Source organism: Entelurus aequoreus, linkage group LG06 (genome assembly GCF_033978785.1).
Source record: "Entelurus aequoreus isolate RoL-2023_Sb linkage group LG06, RoL_Eaeq_v1.1, whole genome shotgun sequence".
Lineage (NCBI taxonomy): Eukaryota > Metazoa > Chordata > Actinopteri > Syngnathiformes > Syngnathidae > Entelurus > Entelurus aequoreus.
Window position 1 is genome coordinate 73,560,425 of NC_084736.1, and position 14,782 is coordinate 73,575,206.

Genomic DNA, 14,782 nt, shown 5'->3' on the forward strand with positions numbered 1-14,782 from the left:
AAATGTTGGCAATATTATAATAATAATAATCGGAATTTTACTCTGCAAAATTATGACAAAAGTCATAATTTTACTCAAAAAAAAAAGTCACTGTTTTACAAGAACCACAAAAACATTGGCAATATTGTGATGAATGTCAGAATCTTATATGACAAATGTCACCATTTTGCATAAAAAAGTCATAATTTTACATAAAGTATTACTTTTTTATGGACAATTATTACTTTTATATAAAAAAGTAATACTTTTGCGAGAAAATATTGCAATATTACAGAAACAGAAAAAATATGAGAAATTTTAATAGGAAAAAAGTCAACACATTGTGAGAAAAAAACTGCTTTTAGTTCATTTTTGGGAGGGGGGGAATATTTTGTTGGTAATTGGTTTTAAATCTTCATTATTTACTTCAAGTTATTACAGTATGTCTCTATATTCAGTACATATTTATTTATTTTTTTAAATCAATTTTGGCTTCAAATTTTTACACACACTTGTTATTTCATATGTTGCCCAGAGGGGGAGCACTTTTAAAACCGACACACAGTCAATTTGAAAAATCCCTCCTTTTTTGGGACCACCCTAATTTTGATAGATTTCCCCACCAGGGGTGCAAATGAGACATTCTCTATTAGATGCAATGGTTTGCCATATTGGGACCATGATTTATGTCCTCACTTGTTCACACCTCCTCATATGGACGCTACTTTTCCTTGCGGATGTCTCAAGAACGGTAGGAATACAAGAACACACACATACACACACACACACACACACACACACACACACACACACACACACGAGAGGTTCTCGACTGAAATTTTGACTCATACCTTTCCGTTTGGAGTTTGTGTGTTGTCCCGTCCTAATGGATGTTTTTAGAAATGAGACGTCAAAAAAAACAACCTTTGAGTTCTTATTTATGTGTTTGTTTACGACATGGATAGAACAGGCTATATTTCACTGCTACTTGAGCCATCTGTGTGCAGTGGATATTCTTCACTTGTGACACTTAAGGGGGGGTCGTTAACAAGACCCCCTCAATGGTAAACAGTCATAAAAAGCTCAGGATTCCGTTGCACAAACTCAAATAGCTGACTACTGCTAGCACTAAACGGACCTTCCATGGACACCGTTGGTATTTAGCGTTTTCGCTTCCTATGTAGCAAGCGAAAATGGCGATTAAAGATGAGAAGGGGTCAGAATCAGAAATACTTTAATAATCCCAGAGGGGAAATTAAGATTTTCAGCACAATCCCATTCAAGATCAGACAAACATTACAGGGAGACAGAACAGGATCGCTGACGGGTCTGCCAACTTCCAGCGCCCCTTCCAAAAAAGGTGAGAAAGAGCAGACCCAACAAAGCAACCAAGAGAGCCGACTCCATCCTCGGCCGAGACCACCAACTCTCGGCCAGTGTCCAGTCCGCATGGACGAGCGAGCATACGTCCAAGGAGACCGAGGTGTCCGATACCTGCTCATTCAGCCAAGACACGGTGAAGCTTGTCTGTCCCGGAGCTCAGCACCAGCTCCGCAGCCCCGTCTCTTCATCCGCATCTCCTCCGGTCTCTCCAAAAGGACTCCGGTGTGGCAGAGACCCAGAAGCTGGTCTCTATGGCCAAAAAGCTTACCGGGAGGCAGATCCAGAAGTTCACAAAAAAGCACCGCAGAAGTCACGAAAGTGCCACCCTTTGTCACACAGTCCCAAAGGGTCCTGAACCAAAAAGGTGAAACAAAAACCAGATGAAAACAAGAGGGAAACATCAGGAACACAAAAGGATGACACAAGAGCACAGAGCTCCTCTCTTGGAAAAAAAAATGTGGTTACATCTAATTGATCCGTCGCAACGGACACTTTTGACTTTATTATTGCAATTTTTAGAGGGAGCAAATGTACATAGACTTGATAAGAATATAATGATATCACAGTTGAAATAGTGCAAACTTAAGTGAAATAAAGACGTAACATTTAAATTGTTCAAGTATATATAAAAAAAAAGTAGTAATGATGAAAAATAAACAAAACACAACAAAATATGCTTGTAAGAACATTGCGGACCTGCAGCGAAACGGGGTGTGCCGGGACCGGCTTCGAGATCGGCGTCAGGTGCGTAGATGGCCCACCTGGGCCTGTTTATCTAATCACCTGTCACTCTGTTAAAAGGCAGCAGCCGGGGAGGAGAGAGGAGAAGTCTAGAGAAAGACTTGCTAGAAAGCACAACGAAAAGACATTATTGAAAAATAAAAGAGTGTCCGCCCTGAGATGGGTAAGTTGTGAGTTCAGACCCCGGCCGAGTCATACCAAAGACTATAAAAATGGGACCCATTACCTCCCGGTTTGGCACTCAGCATCAAGAGTTGGAATTGGGGGTTAAATCACCATAAATGATTCCCGGGCGCGGCCACCGCTGCTACTCACTGCTCCCCTCACCTGCCAGGGGGTGATCAAGGGTGATGGGTCAAATGCAGAGAATAATTTCGCCACACCTAGTGTGTGTGTGACAATCATTGGTACTTTAACTTTAACTTTAACTTTAAACCCTGAAAAGGAGCTGTCATGTCGGTGATTGGTGGTCCGAGGAACCCGGAGGGAAGAAACCTCCACAAACATACATACTTTTTTTTTTTGTTATCGCCAAAAATCTACGTCTGTGCCAAACGTACGTATCATATTTTTATCTATATAAATTGTCCACTTCAGCCATCTTATCGTTATCGTTAATATGTGCTTTGCTATGGAAGTTTTTTCCCCACTCCAGGCTGGAGCCCAGTCTAGATTGTATTTTTTTTTACTCATCCTTCCCCAGCGTTTACCTTTCTCCCATCTTTTACGGGGCGCCTTGTGGCGACCCATCAGCATTCCTGTTCTGTAACCCTGTACACTGTTTGTCTAATCTTGAACGGGTTTGTGCTGAAAACAAAGTTTTGTTGTACTTGTGCAATGACAATAAAGACCTACCTACCTAACAACAGGTTTTCCTCCAGATGTAATATATATGCCATTATCTCCATTGTTCTTATTTCCTTTATAATGTCCGGTTACAGATTCTGAATACAAACGTCTTGTGTTGGCAACGGTCAGTTTGAAAAATTACGACCCTAAATCGCAGAAGGTGTTAGCGAAGGTGGGCTGTCCTTTGAACGAGTCATATCCGCACTGGAAATAATGGGCGAAACTCCACCAAATTACAGCCCTTATGGTGCGGTGTTTTCCTAGGAAGTGCACGTCAAGCTATGAGGAGGTTTTTGGAGGGGGAGGAGTGAGCATAGGTTACAGTTTGTTTGAGGGTTACCTCTTTATTTTCACTTTATCATATCCTTTTTCTTCCAGCCCGCTGCTTTTGAGTTGGATTGAAATGTCTGATGCATGTCCTCACATCGTAGCCTCACACGAAACATGCGGATTGTAGAGGTGTCAAGTCTCTGCTCCGGGGTCAGGTGCCATATTCATAGTAAGACATTAACTTGCAATTACCCCCCCACAAACCACAGCGGGGGGTGGGTGCGATTTAGTGGTGCAATGATTGATTGGTGTGTTTATATTTTACTTTGGTGACAGGAATCTCCCAACTCCAAGCCTCCAACTTCTAGCAGATGGCAGAGCCGCCCTTTGAAGAAACACCGTCATTAACCTTTGCGGTAGAATAACAAAGTTGAACACAGGGGGGCTGTGGCTGCTTTGATGTGGTTCCTGTGTTTGCTCCATGGTGGTTTGGATTGGGGGTGGGGGGTGGGGGGGAACTCTGCAGACAAGTCCAGGACTGCCGAAGGGCACTTTGGGATTAGACCCTTGCAGTTAAAGAAAAATCAGCGCCTGCTTATCAACCAAGACGCTTAGTCAGCTTGTTTCAGCATCATTCTGTTGTAAAAGATGACCAAACAGCCTAGATCTCTAGTTAAAGGCCTACTGAAAGCCACTACTACCGACCACACAGTCTGATAGTTTATATATCAATGATGAAATCTTAACATTGCAACACATGCCAATATAAAGTGCAATTTTAAATTTCCCGGGAAACTTGCGGCTGAAAACGTTTCGATATGATGTTTGCGCGTGACGTCAATGGTTGAACCGGAAGTATTCGGACCCCATTGGATCCAATACAAAAAGCTCTGTTTTCATCCCAAACTTCCACAGTATTCTGGACATCTGTGTTGGTGAATCTTTTGCAATTTGTTTAATGAACAATGAAGACTGCAAAGAAGAAAGCTGTAGGTGGGATCGGTGTATTAGCGGCGGACTACAGCAACACAACCAGGAGGACTTTGAGATGGATAGCAGGCGCGCTAGCCGCCGACCTCACCTTGACTTCCTCCGTCTCCAGGCCGCCGACCGCATCTATGATCGGGGGAAGTCCTTCGTCGCTCCGTCGATCGCTGGAACGCAGGTGAGCACGGCTGTTGATGAGCACATGAGGGCTGGCTGGCGTAGGTGGATAGCTAATGTTTTTAGCATAGCTCTGTCGAGGTCCCGTAGCTAAGTTAGCTTCAATGGCGTCGTTAGCAACAGCATTGTTAAGCTTCGCCATGCTGGAAAGCATTAACCGTGTAGTTACATGTCCATGGTTTAAATAGTATTGTTGATTTTCTGTCTTATCGTTCCAGTCAGGGGTTTATTTCTTTTGTTTCTATCTGCATTTAAGCCCGATGCTATCACGTTAGCTCCGTAGCTAAAGAGCTTCGCCGATGTATTGTCGTGGAGATAAAAGTCACTGTGAATGTCCATTTCGCGTTCTCGACTCTCATTTTCAAGAGGATATAGTATCCGAGGTGGTTTGAAATATAAATCCGTGATCCACAATAGAAAAAGGAGAAAGTGTGGAATCCAATGAGCCCTTGAACTTAAGTTACGGTCAGAGCGAAAAAAGATACGTCCTGCACTGCACTCTAGTCCTTCACTCTCACGTTCCTCATCCACAAATCTTTCATCCTCGCTCAAATTAATGGGGTAATCGTCGCTTTCTCTGTCCGAATGCTCTCGCTGCATTGTAAACAATGGGGAAATGTGAGGAGCCCTTCAACCTGTGACGTCATGCTACTTCCGGTACAGGCAAGGCTTTTTTTTATCAGCGACCAAAAGTTGCGAACTTTATCGTTGATGTTCTCTACTAAATCTTTTCAGCAAAAATATGGCAATATCGCGAAATGATCAAGTATGACACATAGAATGGATCTGCTATCCCCGTTTAAATAAAAATATTTCATTTCAGTAGGCCTTTAAGGTCTTGAACAACCCCCAGAGACAATGACCTGCTTCCTCTCATGATTGCTCACCTGGACACATGAGAGTAGGTGACCCACGTACCCCACGGAGTTCTGTTCAGATGCAGGCAGGCTGAACTTAGAATAGCTGCTCGCTTACCTTGAAGCAAAGCTGATGACAGCAGGACTGCTGAGCGAGAAACTGCATGCCAAAGAGCTAACATGCAATGAAAGGTCAAGGGTTTTCATTTTTTAATTCGCTGTCATGATTAAAAGCACTATCCCAATTTGGGACAGTTTTACTGTCTCGTGCCTCATGAGTGAGCTAGAATTGCTGACTCTTGCAGGTGAAGTTTAAAGCACACACATTTCGTGAAGATGGGCATCGTAATCAAATGCATACACACAGTTGCTTAAAAACCCAATCCATAGACAAGACTGTGCAAGAGTTAGGGAGTTATGGATCGTGTGATATTATTATCTGATGTAGTCATTCATCATGCATACAAATAATGCAAACCAGCTGTAGTTGTATGCCATTAGCACATACCATAATTTTTGGACTATAGAGGTACAAAGCACCTAAATATAAGCCATATAAGTCTTTGGCGATGGGGTATACTGTGTAATGTGCATTTTGTCGTTTCTTCTCCACGACGATGTTGAGTCCATAAAGTGCTAAATGGTTGACTGAATGATTGTTTGAGAGCATTTGATTCAATGTGAACAATTTCATTTGTCCATTGAGACCTATTCGGCAGTTTCATTGGTCTGATGAGACAAGGGTGTATTTATTAGCAGCGTGTGAAGCTTGTGAACCCGGAACAATCCATAAATGAGCACTGTGTAAAGCGTGGGAAGAAAGTAAGAAGGTTATAGTCCGGAAATTAGGGTAAATGCTTATCTGGTATTACCTGTAAATGGTAACACAATCATCATAAATTACACAATTGTTAATTGCACCCACGGCTGCAAACACAATGGGTGCCATAGTGTGCAACTATTTGCAAACAAGAGCCTACAAAAAATCACTTCATACCTGCAACATTTAGGTGCGATCCTTACATACCAAATTTTTGTTTTTACGTCAGCAGTCAGATTAAAGACCGCCGACACCAAGAGAGTCCATCAAGCACGGGGTATGGGGTATGCTGTGTAATGTGCATTTTGTCGTTTCTTCTCCACGACGATGTTGAGTCCATAAAGTGCTAAATGGCTGACTGAATGATTGTTTGAGTGTATTTGATTCAATGTGAACAATTTCATTTGTCCATTGAGACCTATTCAGCGGTTTCATTGGTCTGATGAGACAAGGATGTATTTATTAGCGGCGTGTGAAGCTTGTTAACCCGGAACAATCCATAAATGAGCACTGTATAAAGCGTGGGAAGAAAGTAAGAAGGTTATAGTCCGGAAATTAGGGTAAATGCTTATCTGGTATTACCTGTAAATGGTAACACAATCATCATAAATTACACAATTGTTAATTGCTCCCACGGCTGCAAACACAATGGGTGCCATAGTGTGCAACTATTTGCAAACAAGAGCCTACAAAAAATCACTTCATACCTGCAACATTTAGGTGCGATTCTTACATACCAAATTTTTGTTTTTACTTCAGCAGTCAGATTAAAGACCGCCAACACCAAGAGAGTCCATCAAGCACGGGGTTTGGGGTATGCTGTGTAATGCGCATTTTGTCGTTTCTTCTCCACGACGATGTTGAGTCCATAAAGTGCTAAATGGCTGACTGAATGATTGTTTGAGTGCATTTGATTCAATGTGAACAATTCCATTTGTCCATTGAGACCTATTCGGCAGTTTCATTGGTCTGATGAGACGAGGATGTATTTATTAGCGGCATGTGAAGCTTGTTAACCCGGAACAATCCATAAATGAGCACTGTGTAAAGCGTGGGAAGAAAGTAGAAGGTTATAGTCCGGAAATTAGGGTAAATGCTTATCTGGTATTACCTGTAAATGGTAACAAAATCATCATAAATTACACAATTGTTAATTGCTCCCACGGCTGCAAACACAACGGGTGCCATAGTGTGCAACTATTTGCAAACAACAAGAGCCTACAAAAAATCACTTCATACCTGCAACATTTAGGTGCGATCCTTACATACCAAATTTTTGTTTTTACTTCAGCAGTCAGATTAAAGACCGCCAACACCAAGAGAGTCCATCAAGCACGGGGTATGGGGTATGCTGTGTAATGTGCATTTTGTCGTTTCTTCTCCACGACGATGTTGAGTCCATAAAGTGCTAAATGGCTGACTGAATGATTGTTTGAGTGCATTTGATTCAATGTGAACAATTTCATTTGTCCATTGAGACCTATTCGGCGGTTTCATTGGTCTAATGAGACGAGGATGTATTTATTAGCGGCATGTGAAGCTTGTTAACCCGGAACAATCCATAAATGAGCACTGTGTAAAGCGTGGGAAGAAAGTAGAAGGTTATAGTCCGGAAATTAGGGTAAATGCTTATCTGGTATTACCTGTAAATGGTAATTGTTAATTGCTCCCACAGCTACAAACACAACGGGTGTCATAGTGTGCAACTATTTGCAAACAACAAGAGCCTACAAAATAATCACTTCATACCTGCAACAATTAGGTGCGATCCTTACATACCAAAAATGTTCCGGTGGGCTTTGTTTTTACTACAGCAGTCAGATTAAAGACCGCCAACGCCAAGAGAGTCCATAAGGCCGTCTGAGCCGGGGGGCTATTTTGACTCTCAGTGGTGGCTTTTAATTTGCTGTAGCTTTATGGGAGCTCTGTCACCAGCAGACCGTAGAAAAAAGCAGTGCTGGTTCTGCGCTCATTAGGCCTGTGGTGCAGCTTTCCACACGACGGGCTGAAAGACTGCGGTGCATTGCGGTCGCCTTCTGTGAGCTCTTTATTGTCCGCCTGACTGCAACGTGCGACATTCACTTGCCGGGCTTGTTGCTTTAACGTGCAACCAGACTGTGGTAGAAAGCGTGAAAGAATTTAACATGGAGTTAATGCAAAACAAACCTTCCACTTGGAGTCTTTCCACTGGCTTGTTTTGACTCTCCGAGTGTTACTGTAAATTGTGATATTATGTCAATGCCTTTAAAATGAATCATGTAAACAAAATTCCCTGACGGTACTAATTAGTTTATGTTGGTGTATACAGTACCACACCTGAATGAAATACTTTGTTTTCTAAAGATGCTATCTACAAGGACTTGAAGTCTTACCCAGGGTATGTTTTTCCCCTCCATTGATTGATTGATTGAAACTTTTATTAGTAGATTGCACAGTACAGTACATATTCCGTACAATTGACCACTAAATGGTAACACCCGAATAAGTTTTTCAACTTGTTTAAGTCGGGGTCCAAGTAAATCAATTCATGGTACAAATATATACTATCAGCATAATACAGTCATCACACAAGTTAATCATCAGAGTATATACATTGAATTATTTACATTATTTACAATCCAGGGGGTGGTATGTGGAGGGGGGTTGATATCAGCACTTTAGTCATCAACAATTGCATAATCAGAGAAATGGACATTGAAACAGTGTAGGTCTGACTTGGTAGGATATGTACAGCAAGCAGTGAACATAGTGAGTTCGGAAAGCATAAGAACAAGTACCGTATTTTTCGGACTATAAGTCATACTTGCCAACCTTGAGACCTCCAATATCGGGAGGTGGGGGGGTGGGCTTGGTCGGGGGTGGGGGGTGGGTGTTTTGGGGCGGGGGGCGTGGTTTGGGGCGTGGTTATTTACAGCTACAATTCACCAACTCGAGTATTTCATATATATATATATATATATATATATATATATATATATATATATATATATATATATATATATATATATATATATATATATATATATATATATATATATATATGTATGAAATACTTGACTTTCAGTGAATTCTAGCTATATATATATATTTTTTAATTTATTTTATTTACATTGAAAAAACAAAAAACAAACTTGAATTTCAGTGTTCCAGTGGCTATCCATTAGATGGCAGTATTGTCCTGTTTAACTTCTCCGTTCATGATGAGTATATCATTTCGGCCGCCATGTCTGTAATTTCCTCGTTCTTCTGCTTCGTCTCCTTGTTGTGTGCGCAGTTGTGCACTCTATAAAAGCCCTAGATGTTATGACGTCTTTGGGCAGGCAAGGTGTTTATTTTGTGGGAAAGCGGACGGGAGAACAGGCTGTCCCCACTCAGTCTCAGGTCCGCATTGAGCTGGAGGGGGCGTGGCCTCCAGCTCCGGCTGAATACCGGGAGTTTGTCTGGAGAAAATCTCTGCCGGGAGGTTGTCGGGAGAGGCGCTGAATATCGGGATTCTCCCGCTAAAAACAGGAGGGTTGGCAAGTATGATATAAGTCGCAGTTTTTTTCATAGTTTGGCCGGGGGTGCGACTTATACTCAGGAGCGACTTATGTGTGAAATTATTAACACATTACCGTAAAATATCAAATAATATTATTTAGCTCATTCACGTAAGAGACTAGACGTATAAGATTTCATAGGATTGAGCGATTAGGAGTGACAGATTGTTTGGTAAACGTATAGTATGTTTTATATGTTATAGTTATTTGAATGACTCTTACCATAATATGTTACGTTAACATACCAGGCACGTTCTCAGTTGGTTATTTATACCTCATATAACGTACACTTATTTAGCCTGTTGTTCACTATTCTTTATTAGGGACCGAGTCCTTTTGGGACAGAGGACCCTATTGTATTTCTAGCGTTTTATTATTATACCGCCGCCTCTTTGAGCTGTCATTTGACCCCCTTAACATGCTTCAAAACTCACCAAATTGGACACACACATCGGGACTGGCAAAAATTGCGATCTAATCAAAAAACCAAACCCCAAAACTCAAAATTGCGCTCTAGCGCCCCCTAGGAAGAAAACACAGACAAAACTGCCTGTAACTCCCAGTAGGAATGTCGTAGAGACATGAAACAAAAACCTCTATGTAGGTCTCACTTAGACCTATATTCATACTTGCCAACCTTGAGACCTTTAATATCGGGAGGTGGGGGGGCGGCCAAGGGCGTGGTTAAGAGGAGAGTATATTTACAGCTAGAATTCACCAAATCAAGTATTTCACATATATATATATATATATATATATATATATATATATATATATATATGTATATATATATATATATATATATATATGTATATATATATATATATATATATATGTATGAAATACTTGACTTTCAGTGAATTCTAGCTATATATATATTTTATTTGTATTTTTTATTTTATTATCCATATAAATAAAAGACATACTTGAATTTCAGTATTCTGCAAGCTATCCGGTAGGTGGCAGTATTGTCCTGTTTAAGAGTGTCACAACATTGCTGTTTACGGCAGACGAACTGCTTTACAGTAGACTAAACGTGACTGCTGTTGTTGTGTGTTGTTACCGCGCTGGGAGGACGTTAATGAAACTGCCTAACAATAGACCCACATAAGAAACCAAGAACTCTCTCTGCTTGTTGTACACTCTACTCTCTAAAAGCCGTAGATGTTATGACGTCATTGGGCAGGCAAGCTGCTGGGAAAGCGGACGTGAGAACGGCTGTCCCCACTCAGGTCCGCATTGAGCTGGAGGGGGCGTGGCCTCCAGCTCCGGCTGAATACCGGGAGTTTGTCGGGAGAAGGGAGGTTGTCGGGAGAGGCGCTGAATACCGGGATTCTCCCGCTAAAAACGGGAGGGTTGGCAAGTATGCCTATATTTCATACACTGACAACCCCCTGCAAAAATCAACAGGAAGTTTGCAATTCCCCCTTCAAAACAAAAGTTGTGTAAAAACAGTCACCTTTTTTCAAACATTATCTCCTCTGAGCGCGTTGGTCGTGTCGGCTTCAAATTAGCACAGGAGAGAGATTGAACCCTTCTGATTAAAAGTTGATGAAAGAGTTTTAATTACTGCTCCGGTTTGGATTTTATGAGCCCTCAAAGTCGGTCCCGTCCATCGCTGCTTGCAGCTCTAATTTTAAATTGCCTTTCAAATGTCTATTCTTGGTGTTGGGTTTTATCAAATAAATTTCCCCCAAAAAATGCGACTTATACTCCAGTGCGACTTGTATATGTTTATTTCCTTCTTTATTAGGCATTTTCGGCCGGTGCGACTCATACTCCGGAGTGACTTATACTCCGAAAAATACGGTATATACATTTGATTATTTAAATTTGATTATTTACAATCCGGGGAGGCGGGAGGGTGTTAGTCAAGGGTTAAAGTTGCCTGGAGGTGTTCTTTTAGTGCGGTTTTGAAGGAGGATAGAGATGCACTTTCTTTTACACCATGTGCATTTTAACAGGCTCAGGGAACAATAAGGTCCTTGTGAAGACTTTCCACGAGTTTTTTTGTTAAGGATGTGGCATTTCACATTCTTCCTTTCAGTGCTTTACAATGGGAATTGACTTTATATGTCAACATACAGGACAGCGTGCGTTGGGAGGAAACGCATTCACTCGATTAGGATCCAAACATACTGTAAAAATAGACTGACATGGTTTGACGTGTTTTAAAGCACTTCCTTCCCCATTCCCACGAGTGTTGAAGCTTTGTGTCCACAGCGGGCACCAAAGTAAGCAGGGGCGGTGGAGAGAAGCGGTTGTAAGCTGCGGGTAGACCGCTGCTGCTCACTTCTATTTGTTGCATACAGCGCACATTCTGACTCGATGGGACATTTCAACACCTCAACACCTGACCCACACGGGACCGCACCGCTCGGTTGCACAGTCATCCCATCACCTTCTCACTTATTTCACTCCAGCTTTCCTTTTTAAATGCATTGCTTGTTTTTTGTCAAGGCTGATGTCTTCGGCTCCAAACATGTTCTATTCTGTGTAAGGGCTTTTGCTTGAATATATTTACATAGAGAGTTCTGTTCAGTTCAGTTCATTTACAAACTCCAAAACCAGTGAAGTTGGTACGTTGTGTAAATGGTAAATACAATGATTTGCAAATCCTTTTCAACCTATATGCACTGGAATAGACTGCAAAGACAAGATACTTAACGTTCGAACTGAAAAATGTTATTTTTTGCAAATATTAGCTCATATGGAATTTGATTCTTGCAACATGTTTAAAAAAAGCTGGCACAAGTGGCAAAAAAATACTGATAAAGTTGAGGAATGCTCATCAAACACTTATTTGGAACATCCCACATGTGAACAGGCTAATTGGCAACAGGTGGGTGCCACGATTGGGTGTAAAAGCAGCTTCTATGAAATGCTCAGTCATTCACAAACAAGGATAGTCACCACTTTGTGAACAAATGCGTGAGCAAATTGTCGAACAGTTTAAGAACAAAATTTTCTCAACGAGCTATTGCAAGGAATTTAGGGATTTCACCATCTACGGTCCGTAATATCAAAAGGTTCAGAGAATCTGGAGAAATCACTGCACGTAAGCGATATTACGGACCTTCGATCCCTCAGGCGGTACTGCATCAAAAAGCGACATCAATGTGTAAAGGACATCACCACATGGGCTCAGGAACACTTCAGAAAACCACTGTCAGTAACTACAGTTCATCGCTACATCTGTAAGTGCAAGTTAAAATACTTCTATGTAAAGCGAAAGCCATTTATCAACAACACCCAGAAAAGCTGCCGGCTTCACTGGGCCCGAGCTCATCTAACATGGACTGATGTAAAGTGGAAAAGTGTTCTGTGGTCTGATGAGTCCGTATTTGAAATTGTTTTTGGAAACTGTGGACGAGGAAAAGAACCATCCGGATTGTTATAGGCGCAAAGTGTAAAAGCCAGCATCTGTGATGGTATGGGGGTGTATTAGTGCCCAAGACATGGGTAACTTACACATCTGTGAAGGCACCATTAATGCTGAAAGGTACATACAGGTTTTGGAGCAACATATGTTGCCATCCAAGCAACGTTATCATGGACGCCCCTGCTTATTTCAGCAAGACAATGCCAAGCCACGTGTTACATCAACGTGGCTTCATAGTAAAATAGTGCGGGTACTAGACTGGCCTGCCTGTAGTCCAGACCTGTCTCCCATTGAAAATGTGTGGCGCATTATGAAGCCTAAAATACCACAACGGAGACCCCCGGACTGTTGAACAACTTAAGCTGTACATCAAGCAAGAATGGGAAAGAATTCCACCTGAAAAGCTTCAAAAATGTGTCTCCTCAGTTCCCAAACGTTTACTGAGTGTTGTTAAAAGGAAAGGCCATATAACACAGTGGTAAAAATGCCCATGTGCCAACTTTTATGCAATGTGTTGCTGCCATTAAATTCAAAGTTAATGATTAATTTAAAAAAATTTAGTTTCTCAGTGTGAACATTAAATATCTTGTCTTTGCAGTCTATTCAATTGAATATAAGTTTAAAATGATTTGCAAATCATTATATTCTGTTTTTATTTTACGAATTACACATCGTGCCAACTTCACTGGTTTTGGGTTTTGTATTTATTTCATTCATAAAAACTCAAACAAGGGAATAAAATAAAAATACATCAATCAACATAACAGAGTAAAATATGAATGAAAAGGAGAAGAAAGAAGTTAACAACTTATCTGCCCCCTATTTTCACAAATACACCAATTGACTTTCAATGTTGGTGACTACAAAACCATATTTTCATTTTACAACAATTTAACCAATAATGAAGAAATAATTTTTCTCAGTCATATCTTTTCATTATCATGATTTTTAATTTTTTTTAATACACAAAGACATTTTTATACCACCTCTGAAAAGTACCGGTCCACCCCGTGCCCACGTCGTGTCATTGCTGGTTTACGAGCAGACGAGCATGTTCGGCGGCACACAATCACAGAGTACTTACAAGCAGACACGGTGTGTAGACAGACAAGGGAGAACGGATGCATTTTGCCTTAAAAACTAGCAATAAAGGTTAAGTTATAACACTGAAACGCCCTCAGGAAGAGGTGCTTTAAGACATGGCTAGCTAGCTAGCGGCTAACGTCCATCCGCCGTCGGCAGTGTTTTAGCTACTTCTAAATCACTAATGCTGGTCTCCATGGCGACAAATAAAGTACGTTTCTTACAAGTATCATCCCAGCAGGACGAGGAATAGCTAAACATGCTTCACTACACACCGTAGCTCACAGGCATCAAAATGCAAACAAACACCTAATATCCACTGTAATGATACCAAAGTACAGAAGCGTATCTAGTCGATACTACTATCATTACGTCAATATTTTTTGGCATCACAACATCTTCTTTCGTTTTTAAAAAAATGTATATTATGTTTATAAACTCAGGAAATATGTCCCTGGACACATGAGGACTTTGAATATGACCAATGTATGATCCTGTAACGACTTGGTATTGGATTGATACCCAAATGTGTGGTATCATCCAAAATTAATGTAAAGTATCAAACAAGAGAAGAATAAGTGATTATTACATTTTAACAGAAGTGTAGATATAACACGTTAAAAGAGAAAGTAAGCAGATATTAACAGTAAATGAAGAAGTAGATGAATAAGTCATTTTCTACCACTTGTCCTTAATAATGTTGACAAAATAATAG